The sequence below is a fragment of the Octopus sinensis genome, linkage group LG6, assembly GCF_006345805.1.
Source record: "Octopus sinensis linkage group LG6, ASM634580v1, whole genome shotgun sequence".
NCBI lineage: Eukaryota > Metazoa > Mollusca > Cephalopoda > Octopoda > Octopodidae > Octopus > Octopus sinensis.
The window spans coordinates 69,105,930-69,122,981 of record NC_043002.1 but is presented as its reverse complement, the minus strand read 5'-3'; the positions used below and the strand labels follow the sequence as shown (position 1 = coordinate 69,122,981).

Sequence of the window (17,052 nt, the reverse complement as noted above, 5' to 3'; positions counted from 1 at the left end):
GTGTGTGTGTGTGTGTGTGTGTGTGAGCACGTGTACATGCATGCATGTGTGTACACATCTGCATTTAGTAAGAAGGGTGGGGAATGTTTGAGAGGTTTTGCTACCACATTTCTGTTGAAATACACTGTTTTGTTTCAATTTAATTTTAAAAAATAATGAAGAAATCAGTAAAATAACTGGAGGTATTAAAGTGGTAAAGTAAATTAACGTGAAATTTTAGTGGAAGGTTTCACTTTAGATTATTTCAAACCAGAAAGTTTATATCAGAGAACTAGGGGTGGTCTTGGGGGTGGAGTCAATACTGAAGGAGTTGCGAAGCCTGTAACACTTTCACAGAACTGTCAGTAGTGGCTGCTCTACATGTCTGCTGGCTGATTGCTCTGGCAAGCCGTTAGCTAACTTGATAAACAAACATTAATGGTGGTCAGGCAGTGAGTTAGTGATAGGTCATGGAAACAGTGACTACCCAGCAGCAGCAATTACTGTTGTTGTTTAGCTTCAGGTCAACTCTAAAGTAGGTCTATGGTGAAAGGATTTACAAATGTGACCATCCCATTTTTTTCAGAGTAGTTATATTATGCAATGTCATTTCCTTTGTTAATACAAAAAAGGGTGATTTGGCAAAGATTTGGCTGCTCTTTCTAACTAGTCAACAACCACACAGAGCTTCAGTTAATGTAGAGGGTGTAATGTTAAGATGGTTGCCATCAATCTCCCTCTCATGCTTATTCTGTATCATTGCTATAGTTATTAGAAAAACAGCAACAAAGGAGATATTTTAAGGCAGTGATATCTGGGGCATGAATATAAATGGCTGGGAATTCTGTATGATCTATTGGCTGTACAATGTCTACTTTGAAGAAAAGGTTAAGGACAGAGAAGTTGAGAAATTGATTAAGAGACAAAGGTATTGGGCAATACATGTAGAAGTGGTGGGCTTGTTGCTTATGGACACATAAATGAAAACAACTATGACTGAAAAGATTGTAGAATGTAGTAAGATCAAATCTGAGAATGAAGCACCATACAGACAAAACAAAACAGGAACGAGTCAGTGAAGATGTAGTATTTTTCAGGCACCTCCTAACTATATTTAGCATAAAACTTTAAATATTATCATGATCATGATGATGACACACTGAAGAGTGCAATGTTAGAATCAGATTAAAATGAAATATACAAAAGCAATAAAATCGTAAAATGCTTCAACACATCTTGTGTGTAACTGTTATTAATATTTTACAACCTGATGATCAACACATCACAGAAAACTAGTCAATTGATTTCTCAGTCAGGCACAAGGCTGCACATTTTCAAGAGTGCTTATTGAGATGTATGATGTTCACACCACTGAAATTGTTGGTGGCTTCAAGTACATTAGTCTCAGATGAGATCAAAACCAGCTACAAGTGTGGCTCACTGGAACTTTTACCTCTCATTCTGAGGTACTTGACATTTTTTAAACTATATAAATGTATAAATTATTTCACAAACAGGTATAATAGCTACAACTAGGTTCCTATTATTAAAAAAATAACTGTACATATGTCACTAAACATGCAAGTTGGAATTGAACTGTCAAGCTATCATTGTCAGTATGTTAACTATGGTCACTCCACTTCCAGTTTGCTCCAAAGAAGAGCATTGTTCAGTGACTCATTTTCTGTGGACTGAAAGTGTATTTGGAGTCAAAATCCATCAAAGACCTTCAGCATAGTACGGGGTTCGGTTTTTCACCATTACCAATTGTTTACAAATGGATTGAAAAAACCAAGAAGATCAATTCTCAACAACATCCTGGACTGATGATAATATTGAACAAGTCTGTAATATGGCCCAACTGAACAGAGAGATGACTATTGATGAAGTGCTAAGTCTTACACAAATTACTCAAGGTTTTGCTTATGAAACCACTCACAATAAATTTGGTTTCAGCAAAGTTTCTACCAAAATAATTCATGGAATTGCAAAAACAAAATAATTCTGAAATCTGTTAATCACTTCTGGATCTTTTACTTTTATTGATTACTTGTTTCAGTCATTAGACTGTGGCCATACTGGAGCACTGCCTTGAAGAATTTTTATTTGAACAAATTGACTCGGGACTTTTTTTTAAAGCCTGGTACTTATTTGGTCTCTTTTGCCAAACCACTAAGTTATGGAGACATAAACAAACCAACATTGGTTGTCAAGCCGTGATCACACACACAACATGCTTCTTTCAGATTCCATCAACCAAATCCACTCACAAGGCTTTGGTTGGCCTGAGGTGAAAGGAAAAGACACTTGCCCAAGGTGCCACACTGTTGGGAAGCAAGCTTCTTACCATGCACCCATGCCTGATAACAAATATGACATATTCTTGCAAAAAATTGTCAGAGATACCAAAACACGCATACACTGTAACAAACCAAAATGTGAACTGAAAACATCTGCAATTGCTTGTCAGGAAAAAATTCAAAACTCAAAAAACTCAACTGACAGCAAGAAAGGTGATACTAACAAATGTTTTAGGAATTATCAGGAAAAAGGCTCAACAGTTAATCATTATATGATAAGGCATTGCATTATATGACAAGCTTTCTTTTACCTGTGTCATGGATGCTAGCATACCCATCAAGAAAGAACCACAGCCCAGATTCAACAGAAATGCTGAAACTCAGGTAGAAGTAACTGGAGACAAAACCCTGAACAATACAAGTTCATTAATGAAGTACCCCTGTTTTTTACAGCAATGTATATTACCTATGTTATGATACCTATTTTCAATTAAGTGGACTGAGCTATTAAAAGTCCAAGTGCTTTGGGCATGAACACAACAGTATTGTTAACAAATATGAACCATTAACTTTTCCACTAAGAGCCAACTTCAGCTCTTATTACAGTTTTCCATTTGTTTTTATTTACTCATATTTCTCGCAGATTTAAATATAAATTATTGAACTATGTATTTTTACTACCAACCACAAAACTAAAGTGGCAGCTAAGTTGTTAAATCATTTCATGTATACAGACAACAACAAAAAACTACAAATGAAGAAAAACTAAGAGAGAGAAAAACAGGAAGATAAGCAATGTACAATGTAACAACAGTGATAATAAGGTACAGATTCCTGAGACTAAAAACATTAATGGCAATCATTATGGTTAATCATCATCACTTAACATCTGCCTTCCATACTAACAAGAGCCAGCCAGAGAGAAGCCTGCACCAGACTTCTGTAACTGTTTTGGCAGGACTTTTACAGCTGGATGCTCTTCCTAACACCAACCACTCAGCAGAGTGGACTTAGTGCTTTTTATGTAGCACAAGTACAGGTGAGGTTAGTTTTGGCAAGATTTTTACAGCTTGATGCCCTTCTAAGTGCCAACCACTTTACAGTGTGGAGTGAGTGCTTTTAAGTGGCACCTGCACTGACAGAGTCACCAAGTACTTGCAAGACAAAAAAAATTTCTTTTGAGAGGGGAGGGGGCATTGGAGGAGGTGATCTTGTGTCGGATGATGAAAGGTTATAGTGAGGCAGAGACAGAAACAGGTATCTTGCTGTAGAAGAGGTACAAGGTTACCCAGCCAGAGAGAGAGAGAGAGAAGTCAGGAATGAAGACAGAACAGGTGCGCTGTCACAAAGGAAATACATAGTTACTCAACTTGAAGGAAGTGTAGGAAAAGGAGAGAGAGTTGGAGACAGCAGGATAGAGATGGTGGCAAAGTGACAGGGATCAGAATATAAATGGGATGGTTGAGTAAAGGAAGAGAGAGATATAGATGGTGGCAAGTGCCAGGGCATACCCTTGAGGCTTGAATGCCATAATATAAGTCGCAGGATATTGCAAAGGGAATGTGATTAAAGAGTGCGGAGGTAGGGAAGTGACTGGTAAAAACCTGGGTATGTACAGAGTTGGGAGGGAGTGCTACCAGACAGCAATGATACAGAGGAACAGGGCCATGAGGACAGGATTGGGGAGTGAGAGCTAGGAGGAAATGTGAGGAAGAGATGTAGATTATTTTGTTGGGGTATGGTGTATGAAAAGTTTTCTTGTTACATGTGGGTAGAACACACAGGTCAAAAGCTAGCAGATAGCAATGATACAGTGGCACAGGGCCAAGAGGATGGTATTGGGGAGTGGGAGGTAAGCATAATGCATGAAGTGGAAATGTGAGGAAGTGATGTAGAGACGTAGTTTGGTTTGTTGTGGTAGTGTGAGAAGTTTTCTTAAGTGCGGGTAGGACACATAGTGCTTCTAGAACTCAGTATCACTGATTTGGCAGGTCTTCTCAAGAACTTCATATCACCAGACATCTCAGTCCATTGTCATTTCCTCTGTGAGGCCCAACATCCTGAGATCAGTCCTTACTATTTCATCCCACTTATTATTATCATTATTATTTATGATGATGAGAGTGATGATGTAATGTCTGCTTACAAGAGCTTTTGAATCTTCATTCCAACTCAAAACATCAGAAAGAAAAATATATTTATGGAGGGAGACCATTATTGTAAGCTAGAAAATTTTTCTCCTTTTTTGAGCAAACCTATTTCAGACTTCAAATTCAACAATGGAGATACCAGTGTTGTAACATATATATTGTCACAAGAATTGGTAATAAATTATCATCTATATTCTAGATGAGAAAGATTGGGTTCATATTCATATCTGAGTTTTGTTTGGCTCAACCTCATCTAACTCAAGTGGCCTACAAAAATGAAGTATTGAAAATATTGTCTATGAACCAAGCAATGTCAATGTGTATGCGGTATGTGTAAATAAGAGTTAGACTGACTTGTCAGACAAGAAGTTGAAATTCCACTCTCTCTTTAATTTTGGCACAAGGCCAGCAGTTTTGAGGTGAAGTGGGGTAAGTTGATTAGACTGGTCCCAATACTTGGCTGGTATTATATTTTACCAACCTTGAAAAGATGAAAGACAAACCTAGCCTTGACAGAATTCACAGCCAAAACAAATACTGCAAAGCATTTTTTCCCAACACTCTAATAATTCTGCCATCTCACCTTCTTAAATAATAATTCTTTACATGTCATCTTAGTCAAAATAAATAGCTTTGCAGAATCCTAAATTGCTGTCTTATGTTTTCAAATTCAAAATCTCAATGAAGATCACTGACAATTCCCTAAACAAAATATGTATGTTGACCCTAAGCACATTAGTAAATCAACCAGTGCTCTATCCACAAGCAATACACGAGAACATTGTCTAATACCATTCAAAAAACCAGCATCACACATCCATACACAAAAACAAAAGTCCCAGCCACCTACATAAAACTTGTAAATATCATTTACTCAGTACATGCATGACACAATTACTAGATTAAAAAAGTTTAAAAACACACACACACTTAATGGTACAATATTTGGTAAAACAGAGAAACCATGACATTAGTCTTCAAACAATGTATAACCTCTATCATGTGTTATGTTAATGCAGTCTACCCCCTCCCCCTTGCCAACTCCACCACAAACTACAATAAGCTAAACATTCTAAGCATTTGCCCTCTGTATCATAACAGACTGTAGATGCATGCACACACACACACACACACATACTACAAATCATTTACACAACCAAATTATTTTAAAACTAAAATGCCACTTACAACACAGTAGTCTACTTGAGCCCACAAAACACTATATGCCCATCCACTCACAAATCTACTACAGCACCTACTTAAAATCTTTTTTTTTTCTTGTATTAAGCTCAGATACACACAACCAAAGGTCAATGCCTTCACTAGGTCCACACCTTGCATTATGTTGAAACTTAAATCTTAAAAAAGTGAGGGGTCTCTGTAGTAGATATGATCAGAAACTGTTTTATCATGAATCCTTCATCGATTTTATAACAATGAGTATTTCATTTTGTCCTATCAACTGAACTACCTACTTAGTGTCAATGGCTGAGCTTTCCAGAGAGATGTGTATCCTTAAGGGAATTCTTAGATGGAATCAGTACACAGCAAATAATAGAATATTATTGAATAAAAGATACAGGCAAAGCAAGGCTTGATCATGCAATTAAGAAGTTTACTTCACAAACCAAGAGGTCCCTGGTTCAATCACACAGTGTAGCATCTTGACCAACGCATTGTAAAACCAACTAGATGGAAGTTGTGGGGGGGCTCACCAGATGAAATCAAACAATTGAATCATATGGACATAAGTGTAATATAGAATACATACTGCATGCTCTAATTGCAACATCACACTTAACTTAAGAAGCAAGATCTAATTGACTCCCATAGCCAGAACTCTACAGACAATTACTTAAACCTTGTTATAATACTGTTTAGTGAAGGAATGTGGTCTGGTGGTAAGGATGTTAAACTCAATAGTAAAATTGTGGTTTTGATTCTCAGACTGGGCAGTGTGTTATCATCTTCAGCAAAAAAAAAAATTCATTTCATGTTGCTCCAGTCCACTCAGCTTTAAATGAATAATCCTGCAACTGACTGACATCTTATTCAGTGGGGTGTGTTGTGATCTCAGTCATTCATACACCATGGAAATTAGGTAAACCAGCCTTATGAATCCCAGGACACCAGACAGTAATATCCAGGGTTGACAATGATGATAATACAGTTTAGATAGTTATTTACCTTCACATGTATGGTTTCAAAGACAGATATTCTATAGTGTGTATTTTAACCCTCTTCGTATCAACCAGCTTTCATTATACAAAACTGCTTGCTTTAACATGTTCATATCTAAATGAAAACCTTCCATCATAACTACTTATAATTTTCATCAAGTTATGTTATAAACACTGTCTTAACAATGAAACAGTTCATTTTATTAAATCCAACCAAAGACTTATTTTTTAAATCCTTTTATTACCACATTTCATTAGATCTATACTAACACAAGGGTTAAATAGCAAGCAGTCTGAGAAGTAGACATCTGACAGTGCTCAAATTTAACAGCAGGCAATATATTGACATATTATTGTATATTGTATACACTTAGTATACTGTATTTACTTCAAAATAATCAACTAGCTACACAGTCAAGATTAAATTAGTCTATTCATTGTGCAAATGAGAGTATGCTTTTAGCCTATATTTTCCTCAGTAATAAAGATTATCTTCCAACTACAAAATAAGATTAAGATTAAAGTAGACTCCTCATTGTTTGTACAAGGTAAACCATTTACATCTAACATTACATATTAAGTTAGGTAACAGCAGACTAAGTAAGGGGTTTGAAGATACTAAGCAACATTAAGTACTTCAATATTTTTGCACATATATACACGCGCACACATCAAATTAATGTCAGATAACAATAAATTTCAAGAAATCATCTAAAGTAGTGAAAAAAGCCTAGAGTTGATATCAATAAAAAAAAAAAAGAACAATGCTTTTTTTTTGCTTTTTTATATATAAAAACCAAAATATTATTTCAATACCTACTTTTCCATGCTTGCAAGAGTTGGATGGAGTTTACTGAGGAAAATTTTCTATAGTCACGATGCTTTCCCTGTTGCCAACCTTCACCTGTTTCCAAGCAAGTTATTATTTCTCCCAAAACTAGACATATTTCTGCAGAATTTTGGACATTAATTATACCACTAGTACGACAATGATACTCATTTACAACTGACATATGATGTCAAGACAAAGAAATACAATCATATGTGTGCATATATATATATATTATATATATATATATATGCAATGGACAGAACAGGTCTGTTGAGGAGTAGTCTTGTTAGAAATTCTTCTGCAGTGGAAAGCAGGGTGATCCCTTAGTAGTTTGAGCAATCTGACTTTTCCTCTTAGTTTTTGTATAGTGTAATAATGACAGCATTGCAGAGATCTTGTGGCAGCTTGCCCTGTGCCCAGCATGCAATAAGGAGCTCATGGAGTTTAGCATGTATGTCAGGACCCCATGCTTCTATATCTCTGATGGTATGCTATCAACTCTTGCTGCCTTTCTGCTCTTCTGCCAGCCTATGGCAATTGTGGTCTCATTTAATTGCACTCTGACTGGTTATTGCTGGATGTGGAGGATTGCCAACAGGAGCACAATAGATATGGTTTTTGTTTTCAGGCAGCTCCAGGAAAAGTACTGGGAGGAAAACAAGTAATTTTATGTAACATTTGTCAATCTGACAAAAGCGTTCGACACTGTGAGCAAGAAAGGTCTGTGGCAGATCCTAAACTGACTTGGCTGTTCCCCAAAATTCCTAACCATGATCATCCAGCTTCACAAAGACCAGCAAGGACAAGTCCACCTGAATAACAACATATTAGAGCCATTCCCCATCAACAACAGGGAGAAGCAGGATTGTGCCCTAGCACCAACTCTCTTCAGCATGATGCTCAAGCAGGCCACTGCAGACCTCAATGCTGAAGATGATGTCCACATCAGGAACTGTCTGGACGGCAGTCTTTCCAACCTCCAGTACCTACTGGCCCACACCAAGACTCAAGAACAGTGATCCAGGACTTCCTCTTTGCAGATGATGCTGCACTTGTCACATACACAGAAAGAGACCTGCAGCACGTCACATCCTGCATTGTAGAGGATGCCCAATTCATCAGGCTGGAAGTAAGCTTGAAAAAGACTGAAGTCCTACACCAACCAGCACCTCAGGAAGAGTACAGGATGCCCACATCACCATTGCTGAAACAGAACTGAAGTCAGTACAGCAGATCACTTATCTTGGATGTACCATTTCACCAGATGTGAGTATCAACAAAGAAATTGACAACAGACTTGAAAAGGCAAACAAAACATTTGGTAGACTGCACAAGCTTGTGTGGAATAATAAGCATCTTAAGATAAGCACAAAAATCAGAGTCTACAGGGCCATCATCTTCATGATGCTCCTATATGGCTCCGAGTCCTGGGTCCCCTACCACTGTCATCTCAGGTTCCTTGAACGTTTTCACCAACGTTGCCTTCGTACCATCCTCAACATCTACTGGAGCGACTACATCACCAACACTGAGGTCCTCAAGCAAGCAAAGGTCACCAGCCTAGAAGCCATTTTACTTGAGACTTGACTACATTGGGCAGGACATGTTGACAAGATGAAAGACCACCACATACCTAAGATCATCATGTATGGTGAGCTCACCACTGGCCACTGCAACAGGAAGGCACCAAAGAAATGTTACAAGGATTGCCTGAAACAGTTCCTTGGCATTTGTGACATTGATTATCGTGAGCTGACCATGCTGCCTGGCATCATACCATCAACAATGCTGTTTCCTCCTTTGAGATCTCTCACAGTGCCTCTCTTGAAGAGAAACGCCAGAGGCAAAAAAATAACGCAGCTGCATCATCAGACCCAGGACAATCATACTTCTATCATCATTGCAATCAGATATGTCGATCCCACATCGGCCTTATCAGCCACAAATGAACATGCAGATGACGTGGGCAACAGCCTTCCTAATCTTTGTCAGCGAAGCAAGGATATACATATATGAATACATCATCATCATCATCATTGTCATAATCATCATCATCATCAATATTATTATTAAGCTTCAGTTTCCCTTATTGATATGGTTTGGACAGACATGCAATGCAGCATTTCACCAAGCATTTCATTTTGCATCATGTTATCTTTAAAGATTTACCCACTTATGTTAGGAACATAAATTGTGATTAAAGTTTGGTGGAAGATTTTAATTCAAAACAAATGAAAACAAGACATTTGTACTACAGGGCCAGAGCCAGTTTCAGCCAGGTTGGTATCAAAGGGATTAAACTAAATAACAGTAAATAAATTAAATGCATGTGTGCCTTAAATAGATGTACGGTTTTGTCAGATGAGACAAACTATCGTTATTTGTCTCAAGTCTAGTTTTGTATTATTTTTATTCTCTTCAGAGAATAACATTAATTCTGTAATCCAGCACTAAAACTGGCAACCATTTTTAGGTAAACAGACAGAAGGAAGCTGTCTAATATGCCCTGCCCAGTGGTAGAGCATAGCTGCTAGAATCACATTGCTACTAACTATAACTGTAAACACTTCTGTCAATGAATAGGAATCACAGTGGGCGAGAACAAAATGTCTATAAAAATACAAGGAAAGAGATCCAAGACAGAATGTAAGAAAATGGCACTGTTGCGAACTTGAATGGGTTAAATCATATATAAGAATGTCACAGCACAATATAAATTACATAAGAATGTTTAAATTACACAAGAATGTGTTTTACAAAACTGTTGGGTGTGATCTAAGTTTCAGAATTAGCCAAAAACTAAACAAAAGGCCACATACAACAACTGGAAAAAAGGAAACAAATATGGAGACTAAAAAAGAGAGAAAGAAAACCAAGAGTATATAACAGCATCACGAGTGACCTTAACCCTATCCAGAGAAGATGATATGCCCAGTTTCTTCTCTGATTAAATACTTACCAACAAAGTTCTCTCTCAGAGCATTGCTTCCATCAATTGTATGAATCAGTACAGCCAAAAGAATAGACTGACGACGAGAGAGTGTACATGAGAGAATGTACGTTACAGGAGATATGGAACAAGCATGAGTGTGCATGCGAGTGAGAGAGAGAGAGAGAGACAGACAGACAGACAGACATTGAGAGTGTATGAGAGAAGGGTTCCACTGACAGAGAGAGAGAGAGAAAGGGAGAGTGAGAGAAAAAGACAGAGACAAAGAGAGTGTATGTGTGTGTAAGATAGCATAAGTCCTAGTGAGAAAGGAAGGTTAGGAAGGGTAAGAGAAAGAAAATGTTAGAGTCAAAGAGAGAGAGAGAGAGAGAGAGAGAGAGAGAGAGGGAGGGAGAGAAAGAGAGAGAAACACACAAGAATATGTACATGTGTACAAGTGAACATGAAGATGTGAGTGTGTGGGTGAAAAGCTGAGGTGTTTGTGTACATGTGAATGAATGTATGCACTGGTAGGTGTGCATATTTCAGAATGTGTAACTGTGTGAGAGAGAGAGCATGTGAGAGGAGACAGAGAGTGAGAGAAAGAGAATGTGTGATCAGGTGACAAATGCAGTAATTATTTGATTATAATGAGAAATGAACAACTTACCATTTAAATACTGATCAAATACAGCAGATTCAGTTACCAATAGCATGGTTTGGGGTCCTCCATATGAAGGAACCTGACAAGAAGAACAGAAATATTCACCAGTTTAGTCAAATGAATTATTAAATACTAATCAAAATTGATAAGGTTATTATTACATTCTTGAAATATGGGACAGAAATTTTTAAGTTGTAGTTCCTTATCAAATGATACTTTTTTTTTTTTTTTTTTTGAGATTTTTATGTTGAAACTAAACAACTGCATCATGGTAAAGCCATGATAACCATTTAAGACACACCTATACCATCAAGTTTGCTTCTGTCCGATTTCATAATTATATTGAATATTAGGCATGAAAGTCATTTGTCGTACATCACTTAGCTACTAATACTCTTGTAACACTGTCCACACATACAAACACATTATCATCACATAAACATTTACTTTTCCAAGCTTGCATGGGTCAGACAGAATGTTTGGGCTGATTTTCTATCGTCGAATGCCCTGCCTTTACCAATTCTCACACGTTTTCAAGCAAGGTAATATTTTCGCCTTGGTTGGACATGTTTTCATAGAAGACTGGAAATGAGACATCACCTGTAAAACAGTGTCACTCGTTTCTATTCATAGAAGCATGGCTTGGATAGTTTTGCATCTCAATTCTGTACCAATTCATCTGCATAACTTTTTACTAGATTAAAATGAGATTTGCCACAGGCCACAATGAATAGTCCTTTTTATATATTTATTAATACTATTAAACAAAATCCCTTGCAGTATCTTGTAACATCTCTTTACATTATCAGTTAATCCTTTTGGCCCAGCTGGTACATATTTGTACCAGTCAAAAATTTTACAAACTATGTGATGCAGTATTGTACCGCTCCAGTTTTTCTGGAAAGTATGTAGCGCCAGACATATGATGATAGCTCAAAAGGCTTGCAAGCATACAAACCCCTGCCATTACTGACTTGAGAAAAAATTCCGGGTTGAAAGTGTTAATATCACATGAGGGATCAGTTTTGTCTTAAAACCTTCCAGATTTGATAAAATTTATACTAGTACATATTGAGGTCAATATATTTGATAATCCCTTTCCTCAAAATTATCATCTTTGAAGTGAAAGTTATAACCAATATTGGGTTTCAAATTTTGGCACAAGGCCAACAAGTTTGAGAGTAAAACAATTACATCAACCCCAGTGCTTAACTGGTCCTTATTCTGTCCACCCAGAAAGGATGAAAAGCAAGGTTAACCTCAGTGGAATTTGAACTCAGAACATAAAGACAGACAAAATGCTTAGTAGCATTTTGTCTGGCATGGTAATGATTTTGCTAGCTTCCTACCTTAAAATATTAATACAACTAATATTATTATTAATTGTTCTGCAAAATTGTAGCAAAGTTTCTCATTTTAGTTATATATTCTCGGTTGTTTATATTGTTATACTTAGTATATTTGATTCACAATATCAGTAGACATTTAGTATTACATAAACATCATAGCAAACTAATTGCCTGTTTTTAGCTGATGAGGTTGAATCATGCTGAATAGAAAAGTGTTTCACTGCCATCTCTTGGCTTCCATTGTCAACAAATTTCTCAATGCATGAACTTGTCGCTGAATTTTGTAAACAGAGTTAGCTTCATTTTCCATTGGTAAGTAATTAGTGATATAGAGAACTGTTGTTCAAGATTTAAACTAGGTATTGTGAAGCCACTTGTAGTTGACATCAACTATATTATCAACCAGATTATATTCAAACTGTGTTGCAGCCTTCTCATTTATATATCTCCATTCTCATTTGCATGTATTTTTTTCATGAAACTTGAAACTGTCCTTCAGCAATATCCTATTTCAATAGCTTTCTGTTGATATTCATCCAATAGAACCTTATCTTTCTATTTTAAATAGCTATAAAAGCTCCTATTATAAAATAAGGGTCATTTCTACTTTCAAGTAACTCTGCAACCCATAAGCTTTGTACCCTAACTGAAGCTATTAATAACATAATCTAGAGCAATGCTGCACTTTTATGTATATGTGTGTGTGTGTGTGTGTGTGTGTGTGTGTGTGTGTGTGTGTGTGTGTGTGTGTGTGTATATGCTTACAAGACTCAATGAGGCAAGAACAGTCAGCCAATGATTTAACAATCTTCTTTCTTGACTATGAGCTGTGAACTCTTCAATAATGGAGGAGTAAAGTTACTTTTTTGAGTCATGCTGACTCACAAGGGCCAGTTTCTCAATTTCTGTGGCATATAAATTCCCCACATGGATGGAACACTGGTCCATTTCAGGATTACTCATCTTTGCCAGCTGAGTGGACTGGAGCAACAGGAATTTAAGAGGTTTACTGAAGAACACAATGGGTTGCCTAATCCAGGAATCAAAGCCACAATCTTACAATCATGCACCCAACACCCTAACCACTAGGCCATGTGCCTCCACAATGAAGGAGTGTTTTTGATATGTAAACATTTTATGAATGGAATGCAAATTGCTCCACCAAATTTGTCCAACACAATCCTCATGTATAAGTTCTCCTCAGAATTCGGAAATCTCAAGTTAATTAAAAATTCAGGTGTTTGGGAAAAGAGCAATCAATACTGGCTACTTTACACTGAATACTGCTTCTCTGCACAGATACTGAATCAAAGCAGAAACCAGGGATTAAAGGAAAATGAATGTATTGTGAAAAACAAAATTAACAATGACAATTTTCATGAAGTTCAATATGTGCTTTTAGGGCATACTGAATTATTCTGCAACAAAATTTCAAATGTTTATTCCTGTATAAAATGTACAAAATCAATCCATAACATTAAAACTTTAATTCATATGGCCTACCAAACCAGTAATCTTCACCTTTCATTCATGATAAGAGATTACAATGTTCAACTGTTCAATAGCTTGCACGAGGTATGTCTGAATACAAATCTGAAGGGCCCTTATCTTTAGGTATGTTAGAATAAACAGCAATCATAAAGTAGAACCACTGAGTCTTGATTCTCCCCATGCAAAGGTATGAAACCACTAATTTTGTAAAAAGATAACTGAGAGGATATAACATTAAATGCTTTGCTAATCGAAAATAGAATTTTAAAAATCTTGCAGTCAGCATAAACAGTTTTGATGTTCATGAAACACAAGTCTGGATGTTGTGAAGAGAAATGAATTCAAACACTTTGAGCTGAGCCCTTTCATTGTAAGAGAAAAAAAAAATCAAGCCTGAAATGTTAGGGCTCTCTTCTTACAGCACAAAATCCTATCCAATTTTGAGAACTAGTAACAAATTGATAGAGATTGTGCTCAACAGTGTCATAATTTATTAAGCTCTTTTGATTATATTTACAAATGATAATGGTGACAACACACCCAATCACTAAAACTGACACCACCTTAACATGTAAGCATATTTAGTTAGAGATCTGATCTGCTTTAACTTTAAATCACCTACAAATGATATAAATCGGACAAAAAAACAAATGGTAACACTCATTATTAGCTTTACAAGTATTTTTCATATTTACTTTAATAAATAAAGCTCATATACTTTTCTGACACTAACCTGACAGAAAACATAACTTTTTATCTTAGCTTTCCATTCTTTAGACTAATGTTACAGGCTTTGCTTTTGATGATATAGAGAGTTCAAGTAGAATCATATTAATTATACAAAGCAGGTTTTCTATGCTAATACGCAATTAAATTAGTTAAACTGTAAGTGATAATAACATTTATTCCCAAGGCTAAGCCAGCAACAGCTTAGTTTTTTTTTTTATAATCTAATCTTTTCAATGAATCTTCAAACACAAATAAATTTATTCATACATATACACACACTTGTGTGAGTGTGTGAAGAAAAATGGGGGAAAAAAACTAATGAACTAATAATAAATGGGAATGACTTTGTAGGTAAATGTCTGAAAATGGGATTAAAAAACATTAAAGAAAAAATATTAAAATATAAGTTTTTATGTAGTTGTTGTGGAGACAAAAGTGATAAAAATCTCCCCAGTCAACCAAATAGAGTATATATAAAATTTGTCATGCATGCTTACATACACACATCCAAGAGACACAGCTACCTAATAGCTGGTGAAAGATAAGGGGAATATGTAGTTATAACAGAAGTAAAGTAAGTAGTTTAATGGGAGTAAAGGTAGTAGAAAGAGAAGCTATGAGAGAGGGTTAGATAGGTAAGAGGTAACAACTGACATTTCATTAGTGCTTTGAATGTAACATATTGAATTAACAACATTGAGATGGGACATATTTATTATAAACTTACTATTATGTTTATCTTTTATCATAAAATTGTAATAATTTTATGCAGTAAATTAATGAATCTATTGAAATAAGTAATGAATTTATGGTTAGTCACTGTCAATAGAGATAACAATGATAAAACAACTCTAATGACACACCAAATCGTCAGCAGAAAATTTTATTTATAATGATGATCATGCAACAATATGCTAGTGATTGGCAAAAAAAAAAAAAATTCCCCCGTCTATCACCCTCCCTAATTACAGGGATTTCAGAAAGCAATTTCCAAAACAAAATAGAACATCATCATGCTGAAACCCAAGATTGAACTAGAGACCCTTTTCAGCCTAATGCCCTCTCAACTGTGCTGTTTTGACAATCTGAAAATAATCTCATGGTTTATAGTTGTATACTATCATTAAAATGAGAATATTTTTTCCTAAAAGTATAAACAAACAAAATGTTAGATAATGGACAGAGAAAAAACTCATTCCAAATTAAAATGAAATAGAAAATTTGCTTTCATAAAACTTTATCCTATTATTATTAATGCCTACTAAGCCCTGAGAAACTGTTATGGAGCAGAGATATTAACTGATTAGAGAGCTATCTTCCCATGGCTATGACCTGTTTACTACAGGTAACATTCCAAATAACCTACTTATACCTAAAGAAACTAAAACAATGTAGAATAAAGTGCTTGAACCAGAAACATAACAGTCCTTGCATTGACTTCAAACTCACAAACAGTGAAAAGTAAGTTAGTAATTCACTCAGCTGCCCCATGTTCACATTTTTAATAGAAAGCATTCAATAATAACAAAGAATTCTTTATTCTTTTACTTGTTTCAGTCATTTGACTGCGGCCATACTGGAGCACCGACTTTAGTCGAGCAAATCGACCCCGGGACTTATTCTTTGTAAGCCCAGTACTTATTCTATCAGTCTCTTTTGCCAAACCGCTAAGTGACGGGGACGTAAACACACCAGCATTGGTTGTCAAGCAATGCTAGGGGGACAAACACAGACACACACACACATATATATATATATTATATATATATATATATTATATATATATATATATATATATATATATATATATATATACGATGGGCTTCTTTCAGTTTCCGTCTACCAAATCCACTCACAAGGTATTGGTCGGCCCGGGGCTATAGCAGAAGACACACGCAGTGGGACTGAACCCGGAACCATGTGGTTGGTCAGCAAGCTACTTACCACAAAACCACTCGTGCGCCTTTGAGTGGAACGTTTTCATTGTAAGAAGCAAACTTGTTAAATCCAATCTAGATGCAGTCCAACAGATGGAATTATACTACATTAGCAAGATGAAAGCAATGCTCACACAAATTTAAGCATTTCTAAAGTGGTCTACAGCTGGTTACCATTAAAATGACAATTATTCAAACATGAAGGCTAATACAGCAGTCTTGGCAGATAGACAGACACAGTGGCTGAAAGGTTAAGGTGAGTTCAAGCCCTTTTGTTGTGTGTCCAAGTAAGCTACAAAATCACTTGCTCCAATGTATGTGACTGATCATAGTTGAATGGTTAGCAATAGAAACATATACAACTGAAAAATAAGTGTATCAACATAAACCTAAACCATACAAGTTTTGAAAAATTGAAAAATAACCTAGCTACTAGTAAAAACCACTCAGTAAAAAATATTGGATCTTACAATTACATATATATATATATATATATATATATATATATATAT

The 17,052-nt window shown here is 35.9% G+C and overlaps 1 protein-coding gene across 3 annotated transcripts in view; it reads right to left on the bottom strand.

Moving 5' to 3' along the window:
• The window catches only part of LOC115212903 (E3 ubiquitin-protein ligase Su(dx)), a 165,329-nt gene that overhangs the window by 87,728 nt on the left and 60,549 nt on the right, over nucleotides 1-17,052 (bottom strand). For all 3 annotated transcript variants that reach the window (XM_029781717.2, XM_029781718.2, XM_029781719.2), the window contains exon 2: nucleotides 11,041-11,113. The gene's annotated coding sequence lies outside the window, so the exon portion shown is untranslated. The remainder of the gene's footprint in view (nucleotides 1-11,040; nucleotides 11,114-17,052) is intronic.